The sequence below is a fragment of the Hemitrygon akajei genome, chromosome 19 (assembly GCF_048418815.1).
Source record: "Hemitrygon akajei chromosome 19, sHemAka1.3, whole genome shotgun sequence".
In the NCBI taxonomy this organism is placed as follows: Eukaryota; Metazoa; Chordata; class Chondrichthyes; order Myliobatiformes; family Dasyatidae; genus Hemitrygon; species Hemitrygon akajei.
The window spans coordinates 59,677,036-59,694,284 of NC_133142.1; the positions used below are offsets into that span (position 1 = coordinate 59,677,036).

The window sequence follows — 17,249 nt, forward strand, 5'->3', positions numbered from 1 at the left end:
AGTCTTTCTGTTGATCAGTGTCAAAAAAGCCAAATTAAATCCATTAAGATTCAATATTGTAAAACAAAAAAACATGAAAACTTCCAATGGGAGAATACTTTTTATAGACATGTATATCCCTTTAGAACAGAGGTGAGGGGCTATTTCTTTAGCCAGAGGGTGGTGAATCTGTGGAATTGAGTACAGTTAAATTGGAGATTGATAGGCTTTTGATTAGTAAGGGTATCAAAGGTTAAGTGGAAAAGACAAAAAATGGGGTTGAGACTCCTAAGTGGGCTGAATGGCCTAATTATGCCCCATGTCTTCTGGTCTAAATCAAGCAACCTGCTAACTTGGAAGCTTACTGTAATCTTCCAGCCATTGTAGTAACATATAACCATGGTTTTTCACTTCAATTTTTCAGTGTCACTTCCCTTTGGATCGTATGGAACTTTGTCAAAATAAGGCTGTTTATGTTATTGTCCCTCCTCTTCCAAAAAGTTAATTAATTTAGTCAGACACTGTCTTCCCCTGACAGATTTACTGGGAAACCACCTATCATCTGTTAAAAACACATAAGCCTTACCAATGTACTGAAGGGAGGGAAATACCATGTCCTTACCTTTTCTCCAGAGGCATATCAATGCTGTTTACCCCTGGCCGCCTTCTGTATCAGCCTTGCAAACTATCCATTGTGACAAACTGCTGGAACAAAACAGAAGTAAACCATGATCAATAACCAGACCAAGCAACAAGACACCAAATGATCACAATAAAAGTTGGCTTATCAGTTCTCATGGTCAACTTCAGATGTACCCAGATTAGGAGAGTTGTCCCAATTGATTCCACAAGGCTTGCTAAAACTCCATGATACATCGTAGCAAGTATTTCAGATGTACCCAGATTAGGAGAGTTGTCCCAATTGATTCCACAAGGCTTGCTAAAACTCCATGATACATCGCAACAAGTATTTCAGATGTACCCAGATTAGGAGAGTTGTCCCAATTGATTCCACAAGGCTTGCTAAAACTCCATGATACATCACAGCAAGTATTTCAGATGTACCCAGATTAGGAGAGTTGTCCTAATTGATTCCACAAGGCTTGCTAAAACTTCATGATACATCGCAGCAAGTATTTCAGATGCATCTGTCACAATCACTGGATATATCCTGTTTCCTCAGCAGTGGACAACAGCCAAGAAGAAAATAAGTTGCTAACTCAGGATTTTGTATTCAATCTCTGATCATAATGTCAAACACAAGAAGCAAAAACTCCATCTTGATTGTCTCCTGCCGTTGTCCATCTGCAAATGACACCTGTGCTGAATTCTAAATCACGGAGTATTTACAGTTTGGGAGGTGCCCATGTGGCCCAAACCCAAATTCTCTCTGTATCAGAGTAATCCAGCTGCTCCAACTTCCTTGGCTTCTCCCCAAAGCTCCGGAAATTCTTTTCACTCAGATACTTATCCAGCTTCCTTTTGACATCATAAGCGCATCTACCTCCACAATTTATCAGAAAGGGCATTACAGATCCTAATGCAAGCAGCACTACTTCATTATGTTTGAGGAAATTTGGTATGTTACCAAAGACTCCTGCAAATTTCTACAGATCTGGACGTTGGGACTGGTTGACATCACAGCCTGGTGTCAAGGCTCTAATGCACAAGATGCTGCTTTGGGCAGTAGGCTCAGCCAGCTGCATCACAGGCACAACTATCTCCACCACTGAGGATATCTTCACAATGTGGTCCCTCAAGGAGGAGGCATCATCACTAGGGACCCTCACCATCCAGAACATGCGCTCTTCTCATTACTAACATCAAGCAGGAGGTACAGGAGCCTGAAGCCACACCCTCAAAAATTCAGAAACAGCATCCTACCCTCTGCCCTCTGATTTATAAATGGTCCATTGATATATTTAATGTAATCTATCGTAATGCTATGTTTTTGAACTGTAATGCTATAAAACAACAACTTCCACATTATTTAAGCCATTGATAATACATCTGATTCTTCTAACCTCTTGGTCTCTGAAAGAAATTTTTCTCAGCCCACTTTTTCCAACTGCCTTTATTCACCATTCCTTATCTTGATCCTTCTGCGAATTGGAACTGTTTCTGTACAGCTATTCTATCCATTCCCTTTATGACTTCATATCTCTCCATCTGAGTCCCTCACAACCTCTTCTGTCCTACAGAGAACAGCCTGGCTTCTCCAGTCTCTCCACAGAAATAATTGCCCCCATCCCTTTAATAATTTCAATAAATCTCTCCTGCATTCTCTATTTTCCGTCATGTCACACAAATTATTGGGTATAATAGTCCAGTTGTGGCTGAATCAAAGTTTTATAAATATTGGTTGAGATGATTTTGTTCTTGTATTTTATCTCTAATTATGAAACCTAGTATTGTGCATGCTCCTTAACCATTTTTAACAAACTATGCACACATAACCCTGCAACTCTTTGTTCTTTTGCTCGATTTAGAACTGTGTCCTTTAGCTTATATTGTACCTTCCCATCCTTCCAAGCAAAATGTAACCCTTCACACTTCTTAATGTCAATTACCTTTTACCAACTTTGTGCCCATTCCACCAGTCTCTATCTCCTTTAAATCTATTAAAAGAGATATAGACTGGTGGACTTTAATATCTTTCTTACCATTCACAATGCTTTCTAATGCTGCATCATCTGGAAATTGTTCCTGTTCACCTAAATCCAAGACATCAATACTTATTAAGAAAAGTAATGGTGCTAAGAATGTAGGATACTGTAATTGGTATAATTCACAGGCACTGACATTGAGTTAGGGTTCACTTTAAGAAGCTGGTCTGACATGATGACGTTTTTACTGCACTTTGTGGTGTACGATAAATGAGATGTTACAGTTTTTCTTTAACATGAAGCACCTCACACCATTTTCATTTGCGAAAACCTACACTGGTGACCCTGATGCTCTTGCATGACTCCAGAGTTATTGAACATGTTGGCCAAGGCAGTCACTTTGAAACTGCAGGAGCTTTGAAAGCAAAATGCCATTGCTTGGTTTGCACAAACCAAGGCCCAATTCACTCTTCAAGAAATCTCTGCCGGCAATACCAAATATTTTTATATAGTAGTGTAACACTTATCTTATCTCATGTGACTGGTCGCCATGCTCTTTATGAGAAAATCAAGTTATGTCGCACAACACTATGTGCTAGTAGGTCATCAGCAGCTCTAGGTAGTGGAAGGAGGCAGTGAATAGAAAACACGCAATTCTGGTAGTAAGTTTTGTTATACAAAATATTTACATGAGCAAGAACAATTCAAAATTCCAACATTCTGCTTAGATTCCAAATCTCAGATATCAAATGAAATCAAATTCCTTTTCAACTAGAATCAGTGAGATTCATTAGAATAACATTTATTACCCCAGTTTCTCTAACAGTAGTAGTAGTAGCAGTAGCAGTGGTTCTCTAACTAATTAGATCTAGTGTTATTCCCTATCTTGAGGTTTACAGGCTAATGTTTGCCTTTTTATTTATGCCTAGTTAGTTAGGAAACTAATTGAGTTCCAATTCTTAGGTTAATCTCAATTTCAGTTCAGATCAGTACGTCATCAAATTCAATCCCAAATATAAACTTCCACTACAAATCTTCAACATCACAACTTTTAAACAACATCAAGCTCATCCAATCACTTACCAAAGTCTTGCAGAAAATAAAATTCAGATCCTTCAAATGAAAAATAAACTTGTACATCCAACCATATTAAGTCCTTTATTCATGAAACATTTTGTTCCCGTGCTGGTTCCTCATCTTGGATAGCTTGCCATCTTGTTTTTTGGTTTGATGGATAAAATAGTTGATCATCCACTTATACATATTCTATTTTCTATTTCAATATCACATTGTCATTGCCAAACATTTCTCAGTTTCAACACAACTGAACATATTTCACAGACAAATTGATACACATGGAACAGTAAAGTTTTAACTCACCAAATCCCTTGGTGTGATTTAGCAGAACTAATTCCCCGTTACATGGTAGAGATCTTGGACACTCGTCTCTGCCGATATTGTCTCATTACAGCAGCTGCTTCAATAAATCTTTTATCGATATCGTCTCTCCTCCATGGGTGGAGAGATCCTCCTCCCTGAGGATTGCCAGTACGTAGAGTAAAGATGGCTAACTATTAATTCCACTTTTAGCAGTTTATATCTTTAGTTTGTTTCTATAGTTTGCTGCATTTCTGTTGCTTGTCCATGCCTGTATCAGCCCCGCCTTGTCCTCGCAGTTTTTTTGGTAAACCTCGTTTCCATTCCTCCACAGATGAAGGTTTCTAACATTACATCTTTAGGTTTAATTAACCTGGGTTACAGTAGCGTCACTCAGTAACTCCATGGCAGTGAGAGTGGTGAGTCTACTAGAACACCTGCCTGAACACGATAAATACTGATCACTGAAAACTCGCCTTTTATGGACATTTGGACTATTGGAGTCTGAGTGCGCCAAACAGTTGCTCTCCTTGCCTGGCCTCGACGAAGCTAAGCCATCAGAGCTAATGGACCACATGCTGTCTCTCCTGGGAAACCACCATCCTTGTTTTATTTATAAAGAATTCTTCATGCAGCAAATGCCTGATCTAGTTCATGTACCCTTGCTAATGCACCCATGAATGACTATAGGGAGCTTGTTAAAATGGCTGATAGGCTACACTCAGCCAGGCAGCGGTGTATCATTCCTCCTCCTTTCCCTGCCTCAATAAGCCCGGTCAGCAAGACCCCCAACATAAGGATGCCTGCAGTTGCAAATCAAACAATGCTGGGGCTGTGCTTTTACCACGTCCGCTTTGGTACAAATACTAAGATGTGCCAACCGCCTCACAGCTTTGAGAGTGCCAGTGCATCAGGCCATCAGAGGTCTGTGAACATGGTGGGTTCCAGCTGCCAGGGTCATCTACTGTTCATTATGGACACCCTCTCAGGGCGATGTCTCCTGTCTGACACTGGTCCCCAAGTGAGCGTGCTGCCAGCATCAGCTATTGCTGAGAAGGCAAAGCCTGACAAAACCTCTCTGGGGGGAGACAACAGCAGCAGGATCTAGACTTACGGACCATGCCAGGTGACACTCTACTTCAGTAGACGACGTTTCACGTGGAGCTTCATCCTGGCTAAAGTGGCTAGATCTCTGCCTGGTGCAGATTTCCTGTGTGCCCAAGGACTATTAGTCAATTTTAAAAACTGCCAACTTGTGGATATCACAAGTTACCCTGCTCCCCCAGTAAGTTCCCCACAATGACTCTGTCAAGCGCATGTACAACTGCATGTGTGCTTACTTGACTGCTGAGTGATTTCCCCAGTCTCACCAAGCCCACATTCTCAACTACAGTCACAAAACATGGAGTTGAGTACCACATTTCTACAACTGGCCTAACCAGTCCATGCCCGTGTGTGTAGACAGGGCCCAGAAAAGCTTGCATCTGTGAAGGCTGAGTTTGCCATCATGGAAAGACCTGGCATTGTACGCCAGTCAAATAGACCCTGGGCTTTGCCCGTCCATATGGTCCCTCAGTCTGATGGTGGTTGCTGCCCATGTGGTGATTACGGATGCTTTAACAGGGCCTCCACACAGCCCTGTTGTCTAGTTCCACACAGCCAAGACTTTTCAGCACTTATAGCATGAAAGTTAATTCTTTCCAGAGTTGATCTAGTTCAGGTGCCTGTGTGCTCCTAAAATGGCTGTGGTAACCCCATTTGGCCTCTTTGAGTTTCTGTGCATGCGTTTGAGCTGAAGAATGCAGCACAGACTATGCAACGGATGATGGACTCTGTATTAAAAGACTTAGATTTTCTTTTTGTTTACCCAGATAACATACTTGTCACCAGTGCATCCAAATCTGAACACATACCTCATCTCCACACAGGCCAACACGAGTTGATTATTCACCCTGCTAAATGCCAGTTTGGGTAGTCAACCATTGACTTCTCTCGGAAATTGCATCTCCACCAAAGGTACAAAACCCCTCCCATCAGAAGTAGCTGCTATTATGGATTTTCCACCACCCCATACTACTAGAAAATAACAGGAGATTTTAGGCATGGTGAATTTCTGTCACCACTTCATTTCACAAACTACTGAACTTATGCTCCCCTATTTGATGTGCTTAAAGGCAACACCTTTAGTCAAGTGCTTGATTGGTCAGCGGATATGACCAGGGCATTTGATGATATCAAACAAGCCCTTTCCAATATGACCCTTCTGGTGCATCCGCTCCCCAACATGCCCATTGCCATTACCACTGATGCTTCAGACTCTGCTGTGGGTGTTGTGCACAAACGGTTGGTCGGAGGTGTGTGGCAGCTGCTCGATATGCAATTCACCTGGCTGCTCTGTCCTCCTAAACAGAACTACAGCACATTTGACTGTGAGCTTCTCAGCCTCTATCTGCCTGTATGCCACTTTCATTTTCTTCTAAAGGGTCACCATTTCAAAGCGTCTCTTGACCACAAAGCCCTTGTGCACGTGATGGCCAAAATATCAGATCCCTGGTCTACACGGCAGCAACACCAATCGGCCGACATATCAGAGTTCACACCTGTAAAAGATATTAAGGAGAAAAATAATGCCAAGGCTGATTGCTTCTCAGGACCAGCCTTTGAGGTCATACACATAGGGGTTGACCATGCTGGCATGTCAGCCAACCAAGCTTCCGACCCAGAGGTCCAGGCTTACTGTAATAATCACGAGCCTGTGGTTGGCTGACATTAAGTTTGGAGAAGCTGGGGTTTCTCTCATGCCCGATGTCTCAACCAGTCACCCTCTCCCCATAGTGCCTGCTTTGGATTCCATAAACGTCTTCTCGCATCTGGGCCAAATGGCTTCCCAGAAAACTAAAGTTCATGGGACATGGCCTTAGAAATAGCATGCATGATGGAGTGCCAAAAATTAACTTCCATTGGTACCTTTTGAGACCCCTGAGCAATGCTTCCCAACCATGTCAATGTGGACCTTGTTGGTCCTCTTTTCCCACCAACCCCCTCCCCTGCTATTTCACACACCTCCTTACCATGGTGGACTGTACCACCAGTTGGCCATGGGTTGTCCCTCTAGCATTGATGACAGCCAAAGATGTGGCTTGGGCGTTCATCAGCACCTGGGCTGCTTGGTTTGACACCTCATCTGATATTTCCTCTGATCATGGTTCCCAATTGACAACAGACCTCTGCGCTGGAATGGCCCAGAACCTCAGTGTTTGTCTATATCACCTGCAGTCTGATGGCCTCCTGCCTGAGCAAAAACCAGCACACGCAACTATCACTACAACAATTCTATTCTGGATGCAAACTGATGGGCTGCCTACTCAGATTTGGATCACCTGAACAACAGCAACACATACATCAGGCTTGCTGTTTATCGTTTATAGCTCAGTGTTTAAAATTATCATTCCTTCAGTACTAATCAACAAGTTGAAAACCTGGGCCTCTGAACTTGGTCAGTAACTGGATTCTCATTTTCATTATCAGGAGTCCTCAGTCAGTGACATCTGCTCCCTGCTAACAATCAACACAGGCACTCCTCAGACCACTGCTCCACTCTCTCTACACTCAACTCAAACACTAAGTACAAATTTGCTGATCACATCACTGTTGTTAACTGAATTTCAGTTGGTGACAACAAGCCTCAGATTTCTGTACAACCCATGAACTCATGATTGCTACCTTATTATTTGTATTTTGCTCTAATTATTTATTTCATAACAATGTCTTGCTCTGTACAAAGTTCAAAATAAATTTATTATCTAAGTATGTAAAATGTCACCATACACTATGGGATTCATTTTCTTGTAGGCATTTGCTGTAGAACAGGGGTGTCAAACTCATTTTAGGTCACGGGCCGGATTGAGCAAAATGCAGCTTCATGTGGGCCGGATCAGTCGGACGCGTGTGAACGCAGCTTTCGTTGCCTCCGTTTTTTCAGCCTGCTCTCATGTGTCTCAGTCTCTGCTATAACTACAAAGTGTTTCACTTTACAAATTCCATTTCTTATGAAGAAGACTGCCGAATAAACACTAAAAACCCTGAAAACCTGGTACCTGAATAAACTCAGCATTAGCCATAGGCGCTTCGATTACTGGGGCCAGCTTTAATAGTAATTAGATATTATCTCACGGGCCAAAGATAATTCCACCGCGGGCCGGATTTGGCCCGCGGGCCTTGAGTTTGACATATATGCTGTAGAACAAAGAAATACAATGGAATCAGTGAAACACTAACACAAACAATGACTGACAAACAGCGAAAGACATAGAAAAAGCAGGAGTTATATCCTTTCAGAAGCTGCAGGGTAAGACCGCAAAGGTCCTGGATTTTAGACTATACACATCAGTGAGAATATGCCAGGATAATTCATTAGAGTCCTTGGACACTGGAATCAGTTCCGGGGCTGAAGAGATCTGCTCAAGGAACACACACAAAACGCTCAGTCCGAAAAGTCGACTGTACTCTTTTCCATAGATGCTGCCTGGCTTGCTGAGTTCCTTCAGCATTTTGTGTGGTTTGCTCAGATTTCCAGCATCTGCAGATTTTGTTAGAGATCTGTTCAAGATGGCTGGGTTTCCATTAATCAAACTTAGTGGGCAGATGGACACCAGCCTATGGCAATTGGAAAAGAGGGAGTCTTTAGATAATTCTGCAGGTTGAGTTGGTGGTAAAACAAGGCAAGTGCAATTTAGCATTCATTTCAATAGGACTGTAAAATATAAGCAAGGTGTTATGCTGAGGCTTTATAAAGTTGGTCAGACTGCACTTGGAGTATTGTGAGCACTTTTGGGCTCCTTGTGCTGGCATCAGAGAGGGTTCAAAGGAGGTTCATGAGAATCATCCGGGGAATGAAGGAGTTAATGTACAAGGAACGATTGAAGATTCTGGGCCTGAGCTCAATGAAGTTTAGACGTATGCCAGAGTGTATGCTTTTAAGGTGAGAGGGGGTAATTTCAAATGAGATGTGAGGAGCAAGTTTTTTTACACAGAGAGTGGTGGGTGCCAGGAATACACTGTCTGGGCTGGTGGTAGAGGCAGGTATATTAGAGACTTGTAAGAGATGTTTAGTTAAGCTCATGAATGTGAGGGAAATGGAAGGATATGGACATTGAGTGGTCAGAAGAGCTTAGTTTAGTTGGCCATTTGATTCCTAATAAATTGGTTTGGTGCAGCATTGTGGGCTGAATGGCCTGTTCCTGTGCTGTAATGTTCTATGTTCTAACGAAGAGAGATCTCATTGAAACCTATCAAGTATTGAAAGGCCTAGATTGAAGGGACATGGAGAGGAAGTTTCCAACATTGGGTGAGTCTTAGACCGGGAGCACAACCTCGGAGTGGATGTCGCTGTAGAACAGAGATGAGGAGGAATTTCCTTAGCCAGAGGCTGGTGAATCTGTGGAATTCATTGCTACAGACAGCTGTGGAGGCCAAGTTATTTTTATTTAAAGTGGTTGATAGGTTCTTGATTAGTAAGGACTTCAAAGATTATATGGAGAGCCAGGAGAACGGGTTAAGAGGGATAATAAATTAGCCAATGGAATGGCAGAGCAGACTCAATGGGCTGAATGGGCTAATTCTGTTCCTATATCTTATGGTCAAAGCAGGAAGCTGTACATAGCTGGATGAGGGCTATTGATCAAGACTCTCAAAGACAAAGACAGTTTCAGGAAATGTGTGTGAAAATGTGCAGCCTATGGTGAAGGCAGTGGGTGAGCTGCAAGCAAAGATTGTTCTGTGGTAATGGGATGTGGTGACAATGATCAAAACATGATCATTACATGAACTTTATATTTTGGGATACAAGGAGTTAGGAAAGGTAGTGAAAGAAACAAATGACAGGTGGCAATACTGGTTGAGTGCTGCAGACAAGAGTGTGTCAGCTACCTACAGAGCTTTGCAGGAGTCAAAGATAACAGGAACCAATTCATTCCAGAGTAAAGGAAAAGGAAAGAGTTCTGACCAGGGTAAACTGGAATCAAAGACTACGAGGTTGAAGTATAACTGGGCAACGGGTAACCTTTGAGGGGAGATACTTCCAGTATTGGGTGGCAGGGTGGAGATACGTCGCTATCAAAGGAGGTGTGAGGCTCTCCTTCCCTCCGCTAGCCTGTGGGTCACCCTTGAGCAAGGTGAAGCACCTGCTTAGCCCCCCAGTCAGGATTACGTGAAACCATGTGAGCAGCCAGTGCATATCACGAGTCCTGGTTATGCGACCACTAACACCGGGCAGATAATCTCTGAAGAGTATTGATAATGGCTGGGGTCACCCATCTTGTAAAGACACTACACAAAAGAAGGCAATGGTAAGCCACTTCTGTAGAAAAATTTGCTAAGAAAAACCATGGCCATAAGACCATATGAAATGGCACATATGGATAATCATGATGACTGCCAGGATAAAGATCTACCTCCAGGTAAAGGCTGGGAAGTCAAAGCCAGAGCACTCTAGTAACATACTGGAGAAAAAAACAAAAAAATGTCAGGTATATGATAAATCTCAGCTGAATAGTTCCAATGCGAACCCTACTGAATATAATAAGCCATGAGAAGGAAAGCAGGATAGACAAAGAGAGCTTATAATAGAAAACATAAAGTGGAATCCCAAAGTCTTCACTAGTTGTGTAAGCAGAAAATAAGGAGGGTGGTGTGGAGTAGGTATGAAGAGGGTGTTGTATGCAGGGCAGGCGCAGAACTGGAATGCCTCACGAATACTTTGTATTGGTCTTTATCGAGGGAGGGATGCTACTAAACTCTGTGTAAAGTTTGTATGGGTCTTTATCGAGGGCAAGAATGCTACTAAACTCTCTGTGTAAAGTTTGTATTGGTCTTTATCGAGGGCAAGGATGCTACTAAACTCTGTGTAAAGTTTGTATTGGTCTTTATCGAGGGCAAGGATACCACTAACCTCTCTGTGTAAAGTTTGTATTGGTCTTTATCGAGGGCAAGGATGCTACTAAACTCTGTGTAAAGTTTGTATTGGTCTTTATCGAGGGCAAGGATACCACTAACCTCTCTGTGTAAAGTTTGTATTGGTCTTTATCGAGGGCAAGGATGCTACTAAACTCTGTGTAAAGTTTGTATTGGTCTTTATCGAGGGAGGGGATGCTACTAAACTCTGTGTAAAGTTTGTATGGGTCTTTATCAAGGGCAAGAATGCTACTAAACTCTCTGTGTAAAGTTTGTATTGGTCTTTATCGAGGGAGGGGATGCTACTAAACTCTCTGTATAAAGTCTGAGGCAGAGGTGTTAAATAGGAAATGCTTAGTCAAAGGATGACATTGTCATGGATTCAAGCCTGCTTGTCTGAAGTTGTCATCTGTGATGTTTGCCCATACAAATACACACCATCACTGGATTATGAATGGTCAACTTACAGACACCCCTACAGAACTAACAAGCTTCTGTAATATTATTAAACTCCAAAATCTGACTAGTTTCTTCTCTCCACTTTTAATATTTGTTCTTTCTTATCAGTCTTGCACATAGATTGGGTGAATCCAGTTGGTTGAGGCAGTCTTGAGGAGAACTTCATAGAATGCATCCGTGATGGCTTTCTTGAACAGCATGTTAATGAACCTACAAGGGAACGTGCTATCTTAGATCTGGTCCTGTGCAATGAGACAAGTAAAATTAGTGATCTTGTAGTAAGGAATCCTCTTCGAGAGAGAGTGATCACAGTATCATTAAGTTTCTCATACAAATGGAGGGTGTAACCAGTGTATTATGCCTAAGCAATGGAGACAATAATGGGATGAGGAAAGATTTGGTTAGTGTAGACTGGGAACACAGTGTTACAAGGGGGCATTGAGAGCGGACCCAAGTGCAGGACACAGACACAGAGATAGTACAAACAGAATAGTGTTTACTGATAGTTACTAGGAAGGCCAGGGAGCGAGGATGAAAATGTCAACATGGACGTAAACATTGGATAACAAACCAGTAAAAGCAGGACTAGGACTTAGACTGGAACTTGAAACTTGGATATTGACTCGGACTCGGAACTTAACTGGGACTCAGCCTGGACTTGGAACTTGACTGGGACTCAGTCTAGAATTGGACCATGAAGCCTGGAAATGGAACACGGCTTGGAGCCTGGACTTGGACACGGACCACAATCCTGGACATGGAGGACTTGGACAACGAGGAGACAGACTACCCAACTCGGAGTAGCAGCAAATGGCCGGGCCTACTAAGCTAGAAGGACTAGGACAGCAGGCTCTCGACTCAACCCAGGAACCACGTACAGCAGTCTCAGCTGGTCATGAAAACGACAGAATTCGTATCTTACTTGGAGTAGTGGCAAAATGGCCGGCAACCCAGCTAGACACGAAAATGACTGAACTCACTAAGCGGCCACGGCACTGAAGCAACTAGAGTCCATGATTCTCGGCGGCCTCAAGACAAGCATAGCCGCCTTGCTGAGATGACTGGCTTCCGGTGACGAATTTCTGATGACCATCCAGCAAGCCAGTAGCTGTAACCCAGAGCCCTTTTATGTTGCCAGTACGAAATGAAGATCACATGCCTTAATCAAGGTGCTTAACGGAACACAGGGAAAAGGAAATAACTGGAATGAGGAATCCATGGACCGACCGTGACACACAGGCTATATGGTGGGACAGTTGAGGAACAGTGGAAGAATTTCAAAGAGATTTTTCATGGTGCTCAACAAAAGTATATTCCAGTTAAAGGTAAGCACAGTAAGGGGGTGGGGAGAGCCAGCCTTGAATAACTAAGGAAATAAAAGGAGGCATCAGACTAAAAGCTCGTGCATACAAAGTCGCCAAGAGTAGCGGGAAACTGGAAGATTGAGAAAAGAACCACTAAACAAGCAATAAAGAAAGGAAAGCTAGATTATGAAAATAAACTAGCACCAATATAAAAACAGATAGTAAAAGTTTTTATAATTATAAGTGGAAAAGGGTGACTAAAGTGAATGTAGGTTCCTTGGAGGATGAGAAGGGGGAATTGATATTGGGTGATGAGGAAATGGCCAAGGCTTTGAATGACTATTTTGTGACGGTTTTCATGGTGAAGAACACACCTAACATGCCGAAGAGAGATGTTATGGATGTGCTTGGAGGTGAAGTCCTTGATACAATAGCTATCACTAAAGAGGTAGTGCTGAGCAAACTTGTGGGCCAAAAGATAGATAAATCCCCTGGTCCTGATGGAATGCTGAAAGAAATGGTGGAGGTTATAGTTGAGGCTTTGGTGATAATTTACCAAAATTCTCTGGACTCTGAGCAGGTCCTGGTGGATTTGAAGAAGGTGAATGTCACACCACTGTTTAAAAAAGGATGTTAGCAAAAAGCAGGTAACACAGATGCCTTGTGCAGGAAGGCACAGAGTCGACTGTACTTCCTAAGAAGGTTGGCGTCATTCAATGTCTGTAGTGAGATGCTGAAGATGTTCTATAGGTCAGTTGTGGAGAGCGCCCTCTTCTTTGTGGTGGCGTGTTGGGGAGGAAGCATTAAGAAGAGGGACGCCTCACGTCTTAATAAGCTGGTAAGGAAGGCGGGCTCTGTCGTGGGCAAAGTACTGGAGAGTTTAACATCGGTAGCTGAGCGAAGGGCGCTGAGTAGGCTACGGTCAATTATGGATAACTCTGAACATCCTTTACATAGCACCATCCAGAGACAGAGAAGCAGTTTCAGCGACAGGTTACTATCGATGCAATGCTCCTCAGACAGGATGAAGAGGTCAATACTCCCCAATGCCATTAGGCTTTACAATTCTACCGCCAGGACTTAAGAACTTTTTAAAAGCTATTATTAATGCTTTTTGAGATAGTGATTTAGATGCATATCATATTTTTTACTGAGTTAAGTATTGTATGTAATTAGTTTTGCTACAACAAGTGTATGGGACATTGGAAAAAAAGTTGAATTTCCCCATGGGGATGAATAAAGTATCTATCTATCTATCTATCTATCTATAGGCCAGTTAGTTTAGCATCTGTAGTTGGGAAAATGCTTGAAGCTATCATTAAAGAAGAAATTCATCTAGAAAGAAATGGATCAATCAGGCAGATGCAGCATGGATTCAGCAAAGGGAGGTCCTGTTTGACAAACTTACTGAAGTTCTTTGAGGATATAACAAACGCAGTGGATAGAGGGGAACAGGTGGATGTTATTTACCTGGATTTCCAAAAGACATTCGATAAGGTGCAACATAAAAGACTTATCCAGAAGATAAGGATGCATAGAGTTTAGGGTGATGTATTAGCATGGATAGAGGATTGATTAACTAATGGAAAGCAGAGAGTTGGAATATATGGGTGTTTCCCAGGTTGGCAATCCATGGTGAGTGGTGTGCCGCAGGGACCAGTGCAACTGTTCACGATATACATTAACGATCTGGAAGAGGGGCCCAAGTATAGTGTATCTAAGTTTGCTGATGACACTAAGTTGAGTGGAAAATTAACTTGTGCAGAGGATACAAAGAGTCTACAGAGAGATATAGATAGGTTAAGTGAGTGGGCAAGGGTCTGGCAGATGGAGCACAATGTTGGTAAATGCAAGGTCATCCACTTTGGAAGGAAAACTGGAAGATCAGATTATTATTTAAATGGTAAAACATTGGAGCATGCTGCTGTGCAGAAGGACTTGGGAATGCTTGTGCATGAATCACAAAAAGGTTGGTTTGCAGGTGCAGCAGGCTATCAAGGAGGTAAATGGGATGTTGGCCTTCATTGCTAGAGGGATTGAATTTATGAGCAGGGAGGTTATGCTGCAACTGTACAGGGTACTGGTTAGGCCACACCTGAAATACTGCGTGCAGTTCTGGTCTCCTTACTTAAGGAAGGATATACTGGCTTTGGAGGCAGTGCAGAGGAGGTTCACCAGGTTGATTCCAGAGATGAGGGGGTTAGACTATGAGGAGAGATTGAGTCGCCTGGGACTGTACTCACTGGAATTCAGAAGGATGAGAGGAGATCTTATAGAAACATATAAAATTATAAAAGGATAGGTAAGATAGGCAACACACACAAAATGCTGGTGGAACACAGCAGGCCAGGCAGCATCCATAGGGAGAAGCACCGTCAATGTCTCGGGACCCTTCTCCCTGTGGATGCTGCCTGGCCTGCTGTGTTCCACCAGCATTTTGTGTGTGTTGTTTGAATTTCCAGCATCTGCAGATTTCCTCGTGTAAGATAGAGGCAAGTTGTTTTCACTGGTAGGTGAGACTAACACTAGGGGACATAGACTCAAGATTTGGGGGAATAGATTTAGGACAGAGAAGAAGAGGAACTGCTTTTCCCAGAGAGTAGTGAATTTGTGGAATTTTCTGCCCAATGAAGCAACGGAGGCTACCTCAGTAAATATACTTAAGACAAGGTTTGATAGATTTTGGCAAAGTAGGGGAATTAAGGGCTATGGGAAAAAGGCAGGTAGATGTAGATGAGTCCATGGTCAGATCAGCCATGATCTTATTGAATGGCAGAGACACTTTGCAAAGATGAGATGGGTCCTGGCTACAGTTCTCTGGTGACAGATTCTGAGGTCTGTCCCCAGGATACCCTGATAACACTAAGAATTCTGTCAAAGGTCCTTGAACTATTGTGCATCTTTGATGATCAGAGCAACACACACAAAGTGCTGGAGAAACTCAGCAGGTCAGGCAATAATATATGGGGAGAAGAATAAACTGTCGACGTTTCGGGCCGAGGCCCATCATTGGGACTGGAAATGATGGGGGCAGAAGCCAGATGAGAAGCTGGGGGGAGGGAAAAGAGTAAAAGCTGGCAGGTGATGTGAAGCCAGGTGAGTGGGAAGGAGGAAGCACACTAATATCATGTGCCTTGTGCTGTGAATGAATGTCGGTACTGTGCTTTGCATCTTGGCCCTGGAGTAATGCCGTTTCACTGGGCTGTATCCATCCACTGTATTCAATTTCAATTAAACTTGAACTTGTAAGTGGCTAAAGAAGGAGGAAGCTGATGGAAAAGGAGAGTGATTCATGGGAGAAAGGGAAGGAGGAGGGGCACCAGAGGGAAGCGATGGTCAGGTGAGGAGAAGGGAAGGGGTTAGAGAGGAACCGGAATGGAGAATGAGAGAAGGTGGAGGGTAAGAAACTATTGGAAGTTAGGGAAATCCATTGTTCACTCTGTCATGTTGGAGCCTACTCAGACTGAATATGAGGGTCTTCCAACCTGAGAGGGGCTTTGTAATGGTGAAAGAGGAGGTCATGGACCGACATGTCAGAATGGGAATAGGAAGTACAAATAAGATGGGTGACGACAGGAAACTCCTGCCTGTTGTGGTGGATAGAGCAAAGGTGCTTGATGAAGCAGTCCCCCAATCTACGTTGGGTCTCACTGATGTAAAAGCAAACTGCATTTGGAGCACTGGATACTATAGGTGACCCTCACAGACTTGTGGGTGAAGTATTGCCTCACCTGGAAGGACTTTTTAGGGTCCTGAATGGTAGTGAGGGAGGAGGTGTAGGTGTAGCACTTGTACCACTTGCAATGATAAGTGCCAAGAGGGAGATCAGTGGAGAGGGACGAGTGGACAAGGGAGTCATTGAGTGAGAGATCCACATGTAAAGTGGAGAATAGGAGGGAAGACAACAGATGTTTAGTGGTAGGGTCCCGTTGAAGATGGTGGAAGTTACAGAGAATGGTGTACTGGATGTGGATGGTAAGGACTAAGGGAATGCTATCCCTGTTGTGATGGGAAGAAGGGGTGAAAGCAGTTGTTTTATAAATGGAGGAGATACAGGTAAGGGCAGCACTGATGGGAAAACCAGTTATTTAAATGATGACATCTGATAATGTCTCCCCCTCACTCTTCCCTATTCTGGTTCCCCCCTCTTATCCGTCCTTCTCTTCTCCTTACCTGCCCATCACCTTTCTTTGGTGTCCCTCATCCTTCCCTGTCATGGCCCACTCTCCCCTCCTATCAGGTTCCTTCTTCAGCCCTTCCAGCTTCACATTTCATCACCTAGCACCTGCCAGCTTGTCCTCCTTCCCTTTTCCCACCTTCTTGTTTGGCTTCTGCACCCTTCCTTTCCACTCCAGATGAGGATTCTCGGCTTGGAATGTCAACTGCTTATTCCACTCTGTATATGCTGCCTGACCTGCTGAGTTCCTCAAGCATTTTGTGTGTTTCTCTGGATTTCCAGCATCTGTAGAATTTCTTGTGTTCCTGATAATCAGAGATGTAGTATATCAATTAAATGCAAACTAAATGAAAATTATATTTATATGACTAAAAGTTAAAATTATAGCTAATGAAT

At 43.1% G+C, this 17,249-nt stretch overlaps 1 long non-coding RNA gene across 2 annotated transcripts in view; it reads right to left on the reverse strand.

Annotated features, from left to right (window-relative positions):
• Window positions 1–17,249, reverse strand: part of LOC140741971 (uncharacterized) — a 236,104-nt gene that overhangs the window by 15,192 nt on the left and 203,663 nt on the right. The window contains exons 1-2 of one of the 2 annotated variants that reach the window (XR_012102179.1): window positions 3,966–4,095; window positions 602–681 (exon numbers count right to left, since the gene is read on the reverse strand). This is a non-coding gene — a long non-coding RNA (uncharacterized lncRNA). Of the gene's footprint in view, window positions 1–601; window positions 685–3,965; window positions 4,096–17,249 lie in introns of those variants that run through there. The other variant, XR_012102180.1, reaches the window with a different exon arrangement.